We start from the raw sequence: 18986 nt of genomic DNA on the forward strand, positions 1-18986 counted from the left end.
TTTTTTTGTGTTCTCTCCAATCGTCATGCACACACCCGCGTAACGCGCACACCCGCGTAACGCGCACATGCGTCGCGAGACGAATACGATGCGACGCTTATTTAGTGTGATTGGGATAACCGTTTTGGGGAAAAAAACTCATCAAACTAAATGAGTTGAAACGACAATTGAGGGAAGATGAACCGGAGACTCGGGTTGAGATATCGCATCGTGGTATTTTGTTGGACGAACCGGTGACGCAATGGGAAATGAAACTGAGGCAGCTGTAATAAAGCCCTCTCGGTTTAAACCCAGACTGTCATGGGATTTCAACTTGGATCACAAAGGAGTTTAAACTCGGGACTAATGGGGAATTGACCTCAAACCATCATGCGATTTGAACCCACATTATTGAGGGATTTGAAGGCCAGGCTAATGGGATTTAAGCGCCAATTACCGCGGGATTTAAACGGAGGTTTTAATGGGATTTTAACTCGAAACCACTGGGATTTGACCGCAGCAGTACTGCGGTATTTAAAACCGGACTCCCATGGGCTATGACCTCATACAGTCATGCGATTCAAACTGACACTATAATGGTGTTTGAACTCAGACTTGCATTGCGCGTCGATTCCGTAGTCATGGCTAAGCCATCAGTGGGGCCGTTGTTTCGAATGCCCCTCCAGGTATTGTGATCCTGCACCCCTCACCATGCCTCCTGCATTGGCTCCACGTCTGCACTGAGCGCGATGAACAATGAATCCCCATAATCGGGAATGTCAAAAACCCACACTGAGGATCACACCCAACCTGAATCCGAACAAATCAAGGATACATTTTTCTCACTATTTCCGGGGTTCCCTCGTAGACTGGAGTAGGTGGTGCGTGGCTTTAGTGGCAATCACGGGCAAGGGTGACGTATACTGGATGTGGTGTGCCAGGCGCCACTCCCTTGGTCAATCCACTGCTGGACAAAGGCATCCCAAAGCAGTTGCCATCTTACGATCCTGCGACGCATCGATCCACCTAGCACCCACACATGAGCTTATTGGGTTCCTCCGGTATGAATAAATATCCTGATTGTGATTGAATTGCTCCGTCTCCTAGATGCGCGTCCTCCTGGCCACGTTTCCCTCCTTAAGGCTGCCACTCCCATCAATTATCGACCATCGTCCCTTCTCGCCGTGACGCATCCCTGCCCAAGCCCGCTTTTTTTCGCTGGTCGGAGGATGTCATTGGCAATGCGTGCGTTCTCTAATCCAAGTGCTCGTCTTGCCCTCTGCCAACGTCATTGCGGATGGTCGTGCTGCATCGAGGCAAGGTTCACCAGCGCTGCCGTGAGTGATCGGCCACGATTCCGGAACGTGTGTGGCCGTTACTCCGGCCTCCAGCGAGGAGGCAACAGGCCGAAAAGACTGCGCGGGGCCTGTAAGCATGTTATAAAGGGGCCCTAAATAAAAAAAATATATGAAAGCACATTTTTTTAAGCGCAGAAACACTGAACCGGAATTGATAGCTTGAAAGCAGGGGTCCGTAGCATATGTAGCTACTTTTGCTCCTGGGATAATCCGGCACTGCATAGTACCCTGTTTTAAAAAGCTTAAACGTTACGTTACAACCGTGCACACGTCCCATGGATGTTTCTAGACTCGCCTCTAGTTGTAAGTATGTTGAATTTCTTTCCTACCGTACGTAGCCAACTGTGCTAATCGGAGTCTGTCCAGTGACCCCTTGTCCAGCAAAGCCCTACCGTTCGACACTTCACGTCACAGCCTCAGAATAAGTGTACCCAGCAACCGCTGTGTCGAAGTCACCGTCACTCAGGTGGCGAATGGGCGGTTGCTGTTGCTGTTACACGTCACGAATCCGTCCTCAAAATCATCACCATCGCTGCGTAACCAATAATAAATCGGCTGGTTTGTGTTAACGCTTAATGCGAACTGTTTTTGGTTTTCTTTCTCTTCCCGGTCCTGAGATATTAATTTGTGCCCCCCCCCCACCGTGAAGAATGAAAAGACAACCAGCTGGCTAAAACATTGCCTCCTTCACTCTCAGTGGTGGAGGGGGGGGTAAACCAAAACAAATACCCCAAACAAAACAAATCTGCTATTGCCGTTTAATCAGCTCACGTAAATAGAGGCGAGCGCGCGCGCGTGTGTGGAGTGCGGCACGCGCAACTTGTTTGATTTACGCTCTTAAGCAAATGTATCGAGGGTTAAGGCGACAACTAAATGCACCGATTGACGCGCAAGTTGCCTACCCCGACGGCTCTACTTAACGGAGATTTATAAAGCCCAAAAATCCTTAACGCCGCGTAAATTTGTGCCAGGCGGGGAGGGTGGCGAGTACATTCATAAATAAGCAGGACGTTTAGCGAGATACGCTGGGGATCTGCTGCTGCCCGTTTGGTGTCGTGGGCGAGCGCAACTTGGGCTCGATTCGATCTCCGGGCGGAGCAGTTGAAGGAACGGGGCAAGTTTCTTGCATCTCGGCCGCTACCGTGGCTCACGCCCCTCCCATGTCTTCCTCCCGGCAGCGTTATAAGTGGGTAACCACCCGAGTTGACATCGATGGACGAGAACTCGCGTGCGGTCGGTTGGGGTAGAATATGGGTACACCCGCCGAGGACAAAGATGCCTGTCCGCCGTGGAAGAGTAGGCCAATATATAATCTGCTGGCAGGGTTGCCTACGTGCGTTGGAAAAGAAGTTCGACATTTATCTGCCAGCAGTGGCGTGAACGACATCGGTTATGCGCGCGATCAGCAGCACTGAGATCCATCTCCGAGCCGCCCTGCGACTCGAATGTAACACTCACGTGTGTGTGTGTGTGGTCGGGAGCGGTGACACAGTGGTTAGCGCACTGCCCTGATGAACACGGAGGCCCGAGGTTGAATCCCCCGCCCACAGACAACATCCGTGATCAATATCTGAACCGTTTCTGGGCCTCGCCTAGGACGCCTCAGCCTTAAATGAGTACCTGTTGCGGCGTGTAAACATTGGCACTTGGTCAGGTCATCCCATCTTGGAGCCCACATGCCCACCCACCGCATGGCCAAGCAGCTTCTCTGTTTGACCAGGTAGAGGGGGGCTAAACGGGCGCGGCACGGGCTACAGAAGAGATGGAGCTGATGCGGTACGGGAGGATGTGGAGTTTAGTAGACTTGACGTTGACCGGTACCAGCGGTGTCAAGATCGATCTCTGTAGAGGAGGCTCGTCAAGGACGCCACTGGGCAGTTGGAGGCAATCGTCCTCCATCAACAACGGAGGGCGGAGGAGCGACGCTCACAACAACGAGCGGAGCGCCGAGCGGCTAAAACAAAGCGAGGTGGAACAGTGGTGGCGGGGGGGGCACAAGTGGGGCATCTGCCAGTCATCTCAGCTGGTCAACTCAAAATACCTGGGTCCGTCCGGTGACAGCCTGCCGGAAACGAGCCTTCAACGTTAGACGTGATGGCCTCAAAGTACACGTAGCCTGGCACAAAGCGCTGTGGTGACTTCGATGCCGCTCGATGGCGCATGGCGGGTGTGGTGTCTGGCAAAACCGCGCACTGTATCATAATTCACAGGATTCACAGCATCAGTCGAGGTGGCGAGGTTTCACGCAAGCGAGGGGAGCCGGTCCATTTGCCCACCTATCTGCCGACTACTTTCATACCTACCCAACTCTTTGCGTATCTACCTACGCACTGGCCTGCTTCCATATCTACCTAAATAGCCAACTACCTTACCTCTCCACTTACCTACCTACGCACTGGCTCGCTTTCACACCTATCTTGTACGTAGCCACCTATGTCTCTACCTTACTGACCTACCTACTACCTACCCACTCACCCGAATGATACCCCCCCACACACCTGCCCACCCGTGCCCACGCACATCACCACCACCGGAGTCGCTCACGAAGCGCTGCGGTGCGGCGTTTGGTGTCTGCCAATCTCCCTCGGAAGCGCGCGTCAATTAAACGCTGACGCATGCAGCTGCCGTCATGGATGGAGGCGGGGAGGAGGGGAGCGAGGAGATAGAGAGAGAGAGAGAGCGGTCAGAGTGGCCCCGTGGGTCTGCTTCTCTGTCTCGTCGATACATTGGAGTGCGATTGTGATGTGGTTGTGGTGCGGTGTAGCGCAGCGCCGTGTGTGGTGTAGTTGTGGCGCGGGGTAGTGCAGTGTGGTGCGGTATGATGCGGTGTTTCTGTGGGGTGGTTTTGGTGCAGTGTGGTCGGGGTGCTGTGCAAGTGTGGTTGTGGTTCAGTGTGGTGCTGTGTAGTGCAGTGTAGTGCGGTGTGGTGCGGTGTAGTGCAGTGTGCTGCGGTATAGTGCAGTGTGGTTGTGGTGCAGTGTGGTGCGGTGTGGTGCTGTGTGGTGCGTTGTAGAGCGGTGTGGTGCAATGTGGTGTAGTGTGAGGGGTGGGGTCACCCTGTGTATTCAACTCCTTCCCGTTCCTCGTTTACCACCACCCATGCAATTCGTGGGGTGCCCGGGGCTGTCATCGTTTTTAGGGGGCAGCCGTCACTCCTGAGACCCTGGGTTCGACTCCAGGTTTCTGCCACTGGTTCTCCAGTGCAGTGATTAATTGAGTCGTTTCTCTTTGGTTCGATGATCGTTGTGCAGCAGGTTTTGTTTTAACTAATAACCCTCCACCACCCGACAGAGCCACGTGGGGGAAAAACGCCGATTGGTGTTTCAGCAAAACAGGAGGAAGAGGATGATTTGATTTATTTATTTCTAATTCGACGTTTGGCTGGAAATTACATCCAGCATCATCAGGATGGTGACACAAACCCGGGGGTGAGTTGCAAATCAAGTGAGTGAGTTTCCCGGTCACCAATGGCTCGATGTCAAACCCACCGCTTTACATGTTTGGATTTCACTTAACTCAGGAAGAGTCGAGCTATGAGAAGAAAACAAATATAACCGTTACCGTTTCATTGGCACGCAATGAACACTCCCAGCAAGGCACGTGCATTGTGTATACCTGGTCGGCCATTCAACTCAGCACAGGCGGCACTAACACCGTGGCTTTAAAAGCTTGAAAAATATATATAATAGGTGACGTTTCGGGCAGTGGCCCTTTTTCAGTTAGTTGATCAGCATGTCCCGCGTAGTGGTGGAGGAGGAGGCCGAAATACCTTCAGAGCTCCATCTAGGAGAGAGGCTCTTCCGCCAGCAGTGGCGTGAGCAAGCAATTGCGGGGCTGCGCCTTTGCCTTTTAACCCCTAACCCCCCCCCCCCCAAGTTTGTGTGGAAGAGAGGGGTTCTCGCAGTACCACTCTCACAGCCATCCTATGAGACACGGGCTGGCTCCATCTGCTCACTGCGACGTCAATTATTCTTATTTCGTATGGCTGATGATGTATATGCAGAGCAACAAACCAACAATTTCACACTCAAGCTGGTCAAAGTCAGATAATGACCGCGTCGAGAGTAGCGCAGTCTATCGCTGTGACGTCTTCTTCGTATGTGTGGATCGCGGTATTGCGTCGACATATGGTGTGCGATCTGTTCTGGGTGGCGACAGTCGCACACAGTGGCCATCCATAACGTGTTGTACGATCTGTTCTGATCGCAGACTAGTACTGGCGAGTTTAAAAACAAATGTTGAATGTGTGCATCAGTTATCATCCGCATCTGCTTCCATGGTTCGTGCAGTGGATGCGGTTGAGGGTGGACCACGAGCGTCGTGGAAGATCAACATCCAGGGGGTCTTCCGCGTTACGTCTTTCACAACAAGGCGCATTGTTTGCGAGTTTGTTTTGAACTCCATTCAGCTCTCCCGAAGTGAGAAGTCTGCGTGTCTACATCATCATCATCATCGTCGTCATCGTCATCACCACTCGACACCGTAAGCAACACAAAGCGGGATTAAATTGACGATGGCAAGCAGCCCACCCCCCTACGTCGCCACTACCTTCCCCCACGAAAAATTCGTTTCATAACAAGTCACCTCCATGAGTAAATGCTCGCACGAGATGCTGTCGGGGACATATTAAGGGAGGAAACTCTCGGGACGAGCACAACTGTTCGGTCGGCTCAGACTGGAAACGTGTTTTTTTTTCGCTCGGAAAGACCATATCGACTCGTGCATCGTGGGTACTCGGTAAGGACACGTACGGAGGGGGAGAGGTGGATGGGTGGGTGGTGGGGTGGCGGACTGTACGATATCGCTCGTGTCCTCGAAATGACAAGATCAGCTGGAAACACGGCGGCGAGATAAGGCGCTATTTATTTCGATTGTTTGTGTCGCCGGATGATAATTGTTTCTCCGCAAATGCGAATCGTTTGTCATGGAAGCGCAGCAAAAAGTGGCGCCGTCTCAGCCGTACGAAATATCCTCCCGTGAGTAGTGCAGCAGTGGAGTGTACGTGAATCAACAGGACTTTATATCTATTATTAATTGCTCATCATGTGAAGCCCACTGATCTTTCAGCTCTGCTTCAGAGGCGATCGGGCCGTCGCACGTGATGATAGCTTCTCGAAGTGTGCTGATATCATCATCATCATCACCACCACACGTGCGAAGTTATAATAGCAGCCAAATAATATAAAGTGCGTGTTGATTCTTAATGTGGAGCGGGAGGGCAAACCCGGAGGGACCCGGAGAACAATTCACGCGACGGGGGGAGGAGAGAGAGAGAGAGAACACGTGGACTCCAAATGTATAACAATCGGCATCCCCAGGGTGCGGGATCGAACCCACGGCGTCCTGCGTTGCAGGTGATGGAGATCGCGTCTCCTCGCCACCGCGGCGAGATTGCCAGGAACTTGTGGGGATCTTCTATCGATGAAGATCGCAGGGTGCTTCGTGTTAGCATTGTGTTTGCAATGTTTTTTTAATTAATATTCATTTATTGTTTATCTCTGCCCATCCCCCTCCAAACAAAACTCCAATGCAGGGTTTCCCGAGCTCCAGACCCCACCACCAACGCGCTCCGCCCTTACGCGTTTACCAATTTACACCGCGTTGAAATGCAAATGAGCTCGTTCCGCGCTGTACGCTGCACGCGCCCGATGATTATTAACCACGTCGCACGGTGCCGCGCTAAGCAATTAACGCTGTCTGCGTTAATAGAGCTGATTCCAATTAAGATGATACACGTGTTCCGTGCGTGCGCGCGCGGGTGTACACGCGTTCCACGTAACGCATGCATCGTTAATCGCTTCGCGCGCCACGTGGGACTTGTTTAACAATCATCGGGCGCGTGAAGCGCGGAACGAGTTAATCTGGAGTTGAATGAGGAAGTGTCGGAAAGGCGGAGCGTGGTGGTGGGTCGCGGGGACTGCAGTTTGGGGGAACTCTGGCCCAATGTATTATGGCACCACGGTGTAGAGATGCATACCTCGCCTGGTATGCAAGGAGGTCGTGGGTTCGATCCCGACCCCAACGATGCCTGCTGTATATTTGGAGTTTTGCGCGTCTCTCTCCCCGTGGTCGCGTGGATTTTTCTCCGCGCCCTCCCGTGTTTCCCTCCTCGTTTAGAATCGACGTCCGTCTAGAATAAGTGGCTGCTGTGCATGTCCACGTGATAAGCCACTTCGTTGGAGCTTTCGTTTATGACGGCCAGGTCGCTTCTGCAAAAGAGCTGCGTAGCTCCGTGGACATTACCTCCTAAAACAAAAACGTAGTTTGGTGTTATTGTCCCAGGCCCAGCCTCGGTATCGCTGTCAACAACGTGGAGCGTCAGTGGTTTATTTTAAAATGAAACGGACAATCTCCGGCTTGTTGTGACACGTCGCGCAGGCTGCGTTTGCGTGCGAATCCTTTGGGATGCAAACGTTTCTCTTTTAGATTTAGTTTTTTTTACATCTTTTAATTACAGCGCCGCGTTCCCACCTGACCAACCACGAAACCTGCTGAATGTAGCAGTTTCCATTAGCGCCGCTTTAACCTTTTCACCGGCGAGTCTGCGATTCAGCGGCGGTGTTCCGCCGACTCTCCCCGGGTTAAAGGGAGGCAAACACAATTCGGGCTCATGGCGGTCTCGGGTGATGTGGGAGCGTTGCAGGCGGATTTATTGATTGATGATTGGAACACAAATGCAACGCGTGGCAGCAGTGGTATAGTGGTGGTGGTGCCGGCCTTCAGAGGTGTTCGCTAATAGCACTTGCCCCTCCCCCCCCCTGCAGTCTGTTTAGGCTATACGGGGGAGTTTTATCTTTGTGATGATGCTGCTGCTGCACCAGTTCTGGGCTCTCCCACCGGACCGGTTCTCTTGGGAGGCTGCGTTAACCACGGAGAAAGCGCTGATGATGAAGCCGCTGGCAGCGCACTCCAGTTTATCAATGCATCTCTAAATCTATGTGAGTGTATGGGTGTCTATGTGAGTGTCTGGGTCTCTATGCGAGTGTCTGGGTGTCTATGTGAGTGTCTGGGTGTCTATGCGAGTGTGTCTGGGTGTCTATGCGAGTGTGTCTGGGTGTCTATGCGAGTGTGTCTGGGTGTCTATACGAGTGTGTCTGGGTGTCTATACGAGTGTGTCTGGGTGTCTATGCGAGTGTGTCTGGGTGTCTATGCGAGTGTGTCTGGGTGTCTATGCGAGTGTGTCTGGGTGTCAATGCGAGTGTGTCTGGGTGTCAATGCGAGTGTGTCTGGGTGTCTATACGAGTGTGTCTGGGTGTCTATACGAGTGTGTCTGGGTGTCTATGCGAGTGTGTCTGGGTGTCTATGCGAGTGTGTCTGGGTGTCTATGCGAGTGTGTCTGGGTGTCTATGCGAGTGTGTCTGGGTGTCTATGCGAGTGTGTCTGGGTGTCTATGCGAGTGTGTCTGGGTGTCTATGCGAGTGTGTCTGGGTGTCTATGCGAGTGTGTCTGGGTGTCTATGCGAGTGTGTCTGGGTGTCTATGCGAGTGTGTCTGGGTGTCTATGCGAGTGTGTCTGGGTGTCTATGCGAGTGTGTCTGGGTGTCTGCGAGTGTGTCTGGGTGTCTATGCGAGTGTGTCTGGGTGTCTATGCGAGTATCTGGGTATCTCTGTGTGTGTATGGGTGTCTATGCGAGTGTGTCTGGGTGTCTTATACGAGTATATGGGTCTCTACGCGAGTTCCTGAGCGTCTATGCGAGTGTCTTGGTTCTCTGTGGGTTTCTGGGACTGTCAGTGTTCGGGTCTAAGTACATCGGTGCCTTTGCGAGTATGTAAATCACTGTAAATATCTGAGTCTCATAAGTAAGTCCATGGGTCTCTATGCGAGTCTGTGGACTGAAAATTGCCTCCGGAAATGCACGTCGCCTCTATGTGACGCGAAGAGGCTTCTTATCAATACCGGGCCCACACGTCCGATGTATCGAGTGGTTCACCACGTATGAACCCAGAGTGTTCACCACGTATGAACATGGTGAACGTTTGTCATTCTCAGGGGAGGCAAACTAAGCCAAACCAGGGCCAAAACACGCCACGTGCTATGTGTATCTTGCCAGTCATCGGCGAGCGGGCTGAGGCCATAGACTCGCGACACTGGAGGACCCGGTTCGATCTCACGCTGTGGCTGAGAGAGAGAGACGGATTTTGACACCAGGATTCTCGGCTACGCCGACTCGGTGTCCCTTCGGCTTCCCGAGCCAGTCGCCGATGACTGCGCTGAGACCATTGACTCGCAGACTTGAGGCAATCAACTTGGGTCAACAAACGCCTTTGAATAAGACTTCGAGACAAACATCCCCCATTTGGCCGTTCGCAGACCGTTTGAACAAGTACTTTAAGCGAGCGCCTATTAAGGCCGGAAAGGCACAAGGGAGGCAGTGGTGTGGACAACGCCACGCCAAGCCGCCTTTGTCTCCCCAGTGCGGATGTTTACACACAGCACCGGGTACTGTACTCGTTTGAGACGGAGCCTACCTAAAGGAGGCCCCAGGACCAGTTCAGATATTCGTCACTACACATTAGTCGTGGGGGACTGTGTTGTAGCGGTGAGCGCACCTCAATGTGAACCGGGTGACCCGAAATCGATTCCCGCTCACGGCCAACAGCAGTGACGATGATGTGAACCGATCCTGGGCCTCTCCTAGTTCGACTCAGCCTCAAATGAGTACCTGGTGCGGTGTGCAGTAAACATCGCCACTGAGGCGACAAAGGCGGCCGGACGTGGTGCTGGCCACCCACCCCCTCGGGTGCCACAGTGCCGGCCTTCATAGGCGCTCGCTTTCAGCACTTGCCCCAACAGTCTGTTGAGGCTATACGGTTGATCGTTGTCTATGTTTGACCAGACATCACGAAACGCTGACATCTGAGTGATATCCGAACCGGCCCTGGGGGCCCGCACCTCTGGACTTTAACCAACTTAAGAACGTCTGTGACCAAAAAGAGCTTTATAGCTCATCGGATTCCTCCAGTATAGACATAAAAGTAAAAAAAAACACAAAATTTTATTCCGAACCTGTCGACGATATTTGATATATTTACCACGATGAGTAATTCTTGCTGCCACACCACGGGTTCTGAAATCTTCACCACCGGCACGGGGAGAAGGCGGCTCCACCGGCGCTCGTCTTGCGCCATCCAGAAGGGGCATTGAGCGAGTAGCGACGGGAGCGACTCCGTCGGTTTCGCGAACTCGGTGCGCTGCGTAATGAGGTCAAACCGGGCACGGATCGAGCCTCGCTGCGCGAACGATGCCCCCGTGATTGAGGCAATTAGGAGAACAGCAACGTGGCGAATTAAACAACAGCAACAATAACAACAGCAGAAGCAGCAGAAGCAGCAACAACATTGCGCTCCACTCTTGGCTGCTCATGCCCGGAGCCGCCGGGACATCTGACGATCGGCGAGATGTCATCTCCCTCGCCTGGTCTACAGGAGGTCGCGGATCCGATCCCGACCCTGACGCCTGCTGCTGTATATTTTGAGTTTGCGTGTCTCTCTCTCTCTCTCCCCCCGCGTGCTCGCGTAGATTATTCTCCGGGTCCTCCGGTTTTTTTTTCCCCTCCACATTTCGAATCGACATCACGCGTTTAGAGTGTTTGACCGCTGCTGTTTACATTCGCGCATGGAAACAGGCCACCCCGTCGGGACATCATTTGCGATGGCCAGGTCGCTTCTGAAAAAAACAAGCAATAGAGCTCAGTGGGGCCTTCCCAGGTAGAATAAAAAAGAGAGTTAAGTTTTAGTTTATCTCATCGTGTTCCATGCGCCCACCCCCCCTCCCCACACCTTCCTCGCCCTATGCCTTTCCCCACAGCCATCTCTGTACAATAAATAAGTCAGTTTTATAGACTTTTCAACGGCGCTTGGATAAAGGTCAGGGTTGCCTGTGAGTCCAGCGGAGTCGCTATAGCGCCCCGCAGTTCACGTGTTGTATTTTGTTTCTGTTACCTCTGCTGCTGCAGCCGTATGTGCGCTGAACTTTTTTCGCGCCGTACGCAGCTGCTGGGGGAAGGACCCACAAGCGAATCGCGCGCTGTGACGGCTTCTCAACGCTCGCATTGCCCTCCCTCGCACCCCGTGAACGATTCCGACCGCGGTCGTTCACGGCCCGATGGCCTCGTGAGAATGCGAATTCAATTGCGACGGTGGGCATGCACAACGGTGAGAAAAACGCGTCGGTGGCTGGAAAAAAAATGACGGAATTACGATAATATTTAAAATCGTAATAACGCGACTACGTTCCATTTGTATGGCTGCGTCGGGTGGTTGGATGGGCACTAACGGCAAACACATTTGCCGAGATCTTTACGTGGTGGCCTAAGCCAAAATTATACTGTCGGTCTTGACGATTGGTTGCAAATGAACCGACGCGTCAAGCCAGCTCCTCGAGTTGGAATAACACATTGCGAGTTGCTCCATTCCGTGTGTTAACGACCGTGCTTCTGAGCCATGTGTTGCATAGCAGGTAGCACGCGGTGATGAGATGCAAACAAATGGAACGCGTTCCGAGAGTTCGTCCACCGCGGCGGTGGAGATGGAGCGACGATCAGGTTGTTGTTGCAATCGTGGAATCGCCGCGTGCGATGGAGGTGTCTCGGAGGGTGGCGGTGGGGGGGGGGAGAGAAGGGAGGGGGGGGTGGAAGGCAATCATCCAGCAGTGGATTGACCACGGCTCATCACGATGGTGAACGGTCGCACATCGTGTTTCTGCCTTCTCATGTGCGAATAATAACGCATTTGGTCAGCGTGGGGGACAGAGGGCATTTAGGATCGATGTATGCACGGCTATGCCCCCCCCCCAGCCCCTTTCCCCAGCCAAGCATCCCACCCCGCGACCCCACATCCCCCCGAACACCTCCCCCCCCCCCCAACTCTCTTATCCAGTCGGCATTTGCAAATGTGACCGCGAGCAGTCAAATACTGCCCCCCCCACCCCTCCACCGCCTGGGAAATCAATACTCGATTAAAACCAATATTTGCTCTTTTGCTGATGACTTCTAATAAATAAAAATAAATAACAACGGCAGATTAGCTTCAAAGGAAAGGTACAGGCGCGGCCAAGTGAGCGACCGCTAACTGATAACGAAGGAGTGGAGACCTCAGCCGTTGTCCGCTCGCCATGCAGATACCTCGCGGTTGGCCCGCGAATGAGCGAGGGAATCTATCCGCGGTTCGTGTTTCCCCCCCACCACCCCCCTCCGTGACTCAACGTCATCGGCATCACCATCGACCTCGATCTGTCCACTCACTGGATAAAGGCCACCCAAACCCATTCCGTTGCCATCGTGTCGCGGTCTTGAGATGCGACGCGGTCCAATCCCGGGCTGGCATCGTCCAGGCTCCACCTTTGCAGGCAGTGGATGGGTCAGCGCGACTGCGTGTCGATCCGGAGGATCTGGCAAGTAGATGACGACCCCGACGCCTGTGTGCATGTGGAGTTTGCATGTTCTCCTCCACACGGTCGCGTCGATTCTTCTACGGGGTCTCCGGGGTTTACCGCCACATTTAGAAACGTTGCGTTTACTGTATTTGTCTGTTGTACATTTCCACTCGATAAGCCACTTCGTTGAGCTATCATTTGTGGCCAGCACGCTTTTGGAAAAAAAATAAGCTAATGGCTTAGTGGGCTTTACCAAGTAAGATCAAAAAAGGTTTCGTTTTATTTGTTTATATATTTTTAGGTTATTTGTTTACCTTGCCCAAGTCCCACTGACTTTCCTTAACGGCGAATACTCCGTATGAATGGGACCTTTTTTGCCAGTCACAAAAAAAAAACTACGAATAGGTTTGACGCTTTCTGGCAATAAAACAGCAGTTAAGAAGTCCAAACACAAAATAGATAGCTTTTGCCAGGCATCAGGTCTGCACTTACCACACGTACTTGTGGCAAAACATGCAAACAACCTTGCTCTGATCATGTTCGCATTGTTTTTAAAACTGATTGGCCTACCCCAGATACAGCCTTCTTCATGGCCATGTCTCACCAGTGTTAGACCAGAGGACAACGCCAATTCGGGCACGTGTGCACCCGCGTCAGTTATGATGCCATTGCGTGGTAACGTCCTTGACGCGCCCCCTTGGTTAATAGACACCAGCAACGGTTGCGCCCATGGTGTCTACAACACGGGTAGGGGAGGACAGTCGAGCAGACAAGGTAAAGAATGAGAAGAAGAAGAAGAAGTAAAAAGATAGGAAATAAATTGAGAAACGGGAGCAAAGGGTTTTAGGAGAGATGAGGAGCTGCTGCTGCTGCTGCGCGGAGCGGCGTCTGTTTTCACAGTGGGCTGAGGTGGGGGAGAGGGAGGGGTTCAGAGTGGGGGTGGTCACACACAGGTCACGTGATTTACGTGAGGCTTGCACTGCTTTATATATATAGATTACCCCAATGCCCTGTGCAGAAACCTCTCTACCGGAGGGCATAGGCTTATTGAGTTAGACGTATAAGACGTCTCGACATAACACAATAATCATTGAGCGTTGCTGTGCAGGATGTAACAACACATCTGTCTTTTCGCATAGTTTTTTTTAAAGTACTTTACTCATCTCATCAGCCACACGGTCTTCTAGCAAGGGAATCTATTCAACAACATTGGTCTAAAGGCGAGTTTCACACCTGGGCCACCAAGTCGCACGCAACACGGCTGCATGCGACTTGGAGTCGCTGTCACTCACTCACGCATGCGGACGCATCTGCAAACCTTCCTAATAGCCAAGAGTCCCGTTAGCCGATTTCAACGTTCGAGTGTCTCATCATCATCATCAGCAGCAGCATCATCATCAGCAGACGTGCGTGCGTGCGTTGCGAGGGCGAGATGGGAGCCAGCTGACAGGGCAGTGAGGATGGCGGTGGTCCGCGTGTGGGCGTTGAACTAATGTCTCTCTGGACAAATGGGCCCCGCGTATTGCACACATAAACTCTTATTGCTTTTATTTAATAAGTACCGTGGGCTCGCAGTTTCTGAAATCACACCCCCCCCTCCCACCCCAATTCCTACCAATCCCCCCCCCCCACTCCGCCCCCCCCCCCCTCCTCGACCCCATCTCACGCCCCGCATTCCTAAAGCCCACATTGATGGACGCGTGTTTGTGTGTATAAACATCGGCACTAGGGAGACAAAGGCGGCCGGGCGTGGTGCTGGCCACCCACCCCCTTAGTGCGCCGTGTCGGCCTTCATAGGTGCTTGCGAACAGCACTTGCCCCAAAAGTCTGTTAGAGGTTGTACGGGGGATCTCTGTCTTTGTTTTGTATAAACATCGACACAAGGGAGGCCTTCATAGATGCTACTCGCTGTGAGCACTTGCTCCAAAAGTCTGGGGATCTTTGTCTTTGTATAGCAAGATGAACGAGGGAGGATCCGTATCGTTGTTTATAGTGGGATTCATGGGCGCAGTTCTTCGCGCATTTCACTCCAAGCCTGGGGACCCGGGTTCGATTCCCGCACGCGGCCAACATTAATAACTTTGTCTCTCCCCCTAGATCGACTCGGCCTTCAAATGAGCATCTGGTCACGGAGATCGACAAAGGTGGCCTTTATAGGTTCTCGCTAACAGCACTTTGCTCAATGCTTTATGCGTGCTATAGGGGGATCTTTGCTTTTGTATAGCAGTTGGAACAACGGTGGCGTGACCACAGTGCCCGTACCAGGCGAGGTGCCCCTTGAGGACATCACGTGAAGTGTTGAAGCCTCGCTGGACAGAAGGTCACGGGACAGACCCAGGTGTTAGAGGTTAACTGGTCTAGATCGCTGCCATGGCAGATGCACAGCTCCTTTGTGACTGCGTTGGCACAGATTGGTCGTAGGTACACATCTGCTTGTAGACACAGAAAGGTACACACTGGGTGTGTATATATATATACACATACAGGTACACACACACGGGTACACACACAGGGTGTGTATATATATATACAACCGCCATTCGCCACTAAGTGGCGGTGACGTCACCACGACGCTTGTGCCAGGCCATGTGCACCTTGAGGCCACGTGAAGTGTCGAACGCCCGCTGGCAGGAGGTCACGGGGCAGACCCAGGTGCCACGGGTCGACTGACTGAGATGACTGGCTGATGCACCACCTGTGCCCCCTACTGTGCCAACCTGCTGTGCCAACCTGCTGTGCTTTAGCCACCCGGCGCTCCGCTCGTTGTGAGCGTAGCTCCTCCGCCCTCCGTTGTTGTTGGAGGGCGACTGCCTCCAACTGCCCAGTAGCGTCCTTCAAGAGCCTCCTCCACAGAGGCCGATCTTGACACCGCTGGTACCAGTTATCGGCAAGTCCACTCAGCTCCACGTCCTCCTGTACCACATCACTCCATCTCTTCTCTAGCCAGTGCCGCGCCCGTTTAGCACCCTCGATCCGGCCGAACAAAAGCTGTTTCGGCATGCGGTGGCTGGGCATGCGGGCTACATGACCCAGCCAACGCAGCCTTGCCTGCCGGAGGAGCTCACCGATGTGACCTTGCCCAGATCTTTCAAGGATTTGTGAGCTCCTCACACAATCCAGGCTGGTTAAACCCAGGATGGATCGTAGGCAGGCCAGCAAAAATGTTTTCAACCGGCGAAGATGCTCCATTAGGGGGTCCACGTTTCACAAGCGTAGAGAAGGGAGGGAATGACCGTGGCCGAGAAGACCTGAAGCTTAGTGCGGAGCGACTGACCAGGTAGCTTCCACACAGCGTTACGCAACCGATGAAAACATTGCCGCTCGACTGATTCGGAGTGAGACCTTTGCTGTTAAACTGGAGCCGGGCATAAGCACACTGCCCAGGTATGGGAAACTCTCCACTCTCTCCACAACTGTCCCATCACCGATTGGGAGTTGTGGGGGTGGAGTGACCGATGGTACAAAATACCAAGGCAGGTGCTTAGTTTTGGTTGGGCTGATGGTAAGGCCCCATTTCTTAGTGGCACGCTCCAGTCTTAGCAGCAGCGTCTCCAACTCCTCCTCTGAATGAGCAGCCATTACCAAATCATCGGCATACATAACGTGGTTGAGCAATAGGGAGCCATCCCTTGACCACACCTGGGCATCGATCAGCCTCCCATTATATCTGTACCAAATGGAGATTCCCCCTGTAGAGCTATTGAAGGCTTCACGAACTACGTGGTCAAAATAGATGTTAAATAATGTGGGAGCCAGAGGACATCCCTGTAGCACCCCAAGGTGTACAGAAAATGGCTCTGACTCGCGGCCACGTAGTTTTACCCGGGCCCGCTCACCATCATGAAGGTCCTCAATGATCGTGAGCAGAGGGTCAGGGACTCCAAAAGCACGGAGAACAACCCAGAGCCCAGGCCTACTGATGGTGTCATAGGCCTTGACCAGGTCAATAAAGTAGAGATGTAGGTCTTGTTGGAATCCCCTACACCTCTGCTGTAGCAGACGGAAAGAAAATATGGCATCTGTGCAGGACCGCCCTTTCCTGAAACCGCACTGGGGCTCAGCAAGCCTCTCCTCAGCGTGCCTGGCAAGGCAATATTGAATAATCCTTGCCAGGACCTTTCCCGGTACACTGAGGAGTGAGATGCCCCTGTAGTTGTTACAGTCTGTGCGGTCCCCCTTCTTAAAGAGGGGGACCACCAGGGCATCCTTCCAATCCTGCGGAACCCGTCCAGTGGTCCAGATTGTTGTTATGATGTCATATAGGGCAGTCTGTGCACAAACGCCACCCTCCCTCAGCATTTCGCTTGGGAGATCGTCTCTACCCGGTGCCTTTCCTGGTCTCAGACTCCGGATCGCCTTCAGTACTCCTTCAACGGATAGCATCTCAGCCAACCACTCACAGGGGGTGACATCTTCCAATATTTGAGGCACCGCAACCTCAGCAGAGTCATCCCCACTTTGTGCCACGATGTTTTCCTGGCTGAGGGATTTCCCCTCCCCCAGGACCTCACAGAAATGCTCAGCAAATCTGCAAACCTGTTCCTTGGGGTCGGAGATTTGATTACCGTTTTTTCCCCAAATGATGGTAATAAGTGTGGCTCTGCAGGTTGCTTTTTTGATGGAGTTAAATAGAGATTTGTGATCACGGGCCACTGAGGCAGACTCCATCTCCTCAGCAACCCGCGACTACCACCCATCCTTGCAGCGCCTCACGGCTCTCCGAACCTCCGAGCGAAGTCTGCGGTAAGCCTCCTCATTCTCTGACGTGGGATTCTGTAGCCGATGACAGTGGGCCTGTCGCTTTTTCTCAACCTTCCTGAACACCTTTGTCAGCCAGGGTCTCTAGGGAGGTCTGGACCGCGTATTTAAAGCAGCCATTGCAGCTGCATGAGTCAGTCCTAAACCTCGCCCATTTACCCTCGACATCAGGAGGAGTGGGGGACGATGCCAACCCCAGCCGCAAGCGATGATGAAATTCTCGCTTGCAACTTTCATCAGATAACCGAGACCAGGCCACTTTAGGTTGGAATGGGGTCCTGGGTGTACACCCACCACCGGAGTGGAAGAATGGCAGGCGCATCTTACAGATGACTAGTCGATGGTCAGAGGGCAGATCAGCTCCACGGTAGGTCCTGGTGTCAAGCACATGGGCTCGCGTCCGCTGGTCCGTCACTATGTAGTCCAGCAGATGTTCTTGCTTGGACCCGGCATCTATCCATTGTTGTTGTGTGGATGCGCCGATGCCCGAACAGCGTGTTGGTAATTACAAGCCCATGGGCTGCACAAAAATCTAGCAGCCTCCTACCGTTGTTATTGAGCTGATCTGGCCCATGCCCTCCAATCACTCCAGACCAGGTGCCAGCATCATTGAAGCACCCAACATGATGACTCTATCCCGTGGGGCCACTTTAGCCAGCACCTGTGACAGTAGGTCATAGAAGGCATCTGACTCATCGGCTTTGCCTGCATCCCTCCACGGATGTTCGTCTTCGGTGGGGGCATAAGTAACCACGACCACCACTCCTCGCCTCCGGTTGATGGGAAGGCGAGCCCAAAGTAGCCTGGGGCTTACAGCTTCCCACACCTCACCGCCATGCTTCCACGCCCCCTTCATTCTTTTGTTCAAAAGAAGAGCCACACCCTGTTGTTTTGCAGTCTGCTGCTCCGAGTAGAGGACTGTCCACCCCTCACGGTGGCAGGAGCCAGAACCGGTCCACCGGACCTCCTGAATGCCACAGAGATCCAGGCGGTACCGGTCCAGCTCCCGACAAAGGAGTGGCAGCCTCTCCTCTGCAGTGAGCGTTCGAACATTCCACGTTGTCATCCGTAGTGGCTTTTTGTTGTTTCTGGAGGAGCCCCGAGGGTTGAGATTAAATCTCCTGGCTCCGCCAATTGGGGTTTGGCCAGGAGACGTCATAGACGCCTGTCCCCCCGGGGCCTCCGGCACAAGCTTATTAGTTACATATTTTATTCATAGTTTAGTGGTAATTAATTGAAGGTGGAGGGGTTACCAGCCCCTCACACCCGTCCAGAGCCCCCGTTTAGCCACTGTGGTGGTCACAGACGCCATGAGAGGAGGAGCCAATCAGAATTGTCCCTCCCCCCACAACACTGTCCACGACAGAGTTGCCCGTCCGGCACCGCGAGGAGGTAGCGGGTTGTTTTGCCGGACGTACACACACACAGGCACACACACACACACCCACAGGTACACACACACCCACAGGTACACACACACACACGGGTACACACACAGGCACACACACACACAGGCAC

General features: G+C 53.1%; 1 long non-coding RNA gene across 1 annotated transcript in view; it reads left to right on the forward strand.

The window, feature by feature from the left end:
* The first annotated feature begins 5825 nt into the window (after nucleotides 1-5825).
* LOC142925084 (uncharacterized) overlaps nucleotides 5826-18986 on the forward strand; it is a 43130-nt gene continuing 29969 nt past the window's right edge. The window contains exon 1 of the long non-coding RNA XR_012942185.1: nucleotides 5826-6074. This is a non-coding gene — a long non-coding RNA (uncharacterized LOC142925084). The remainder of the gene's footprint in view (nucleotides 6075-18986) is intronic.

This window comes from Petromyzon marinus, chromosome 18 (assembly GCF_048934315.1).
Source record: "Petromyzon marinus isolate PM22_M1 ecotype Great Lakes invasive population chromosome 18, UKy_Petmar_22M1.pri1.0, whole genome shotgun sequence".
NCBI lineage: Eukaryota > Metazoa > Chordata > Hyperoartia > Petromyzontiformes > Petromyzontidae > Petromyzon > Petromyzon marinus.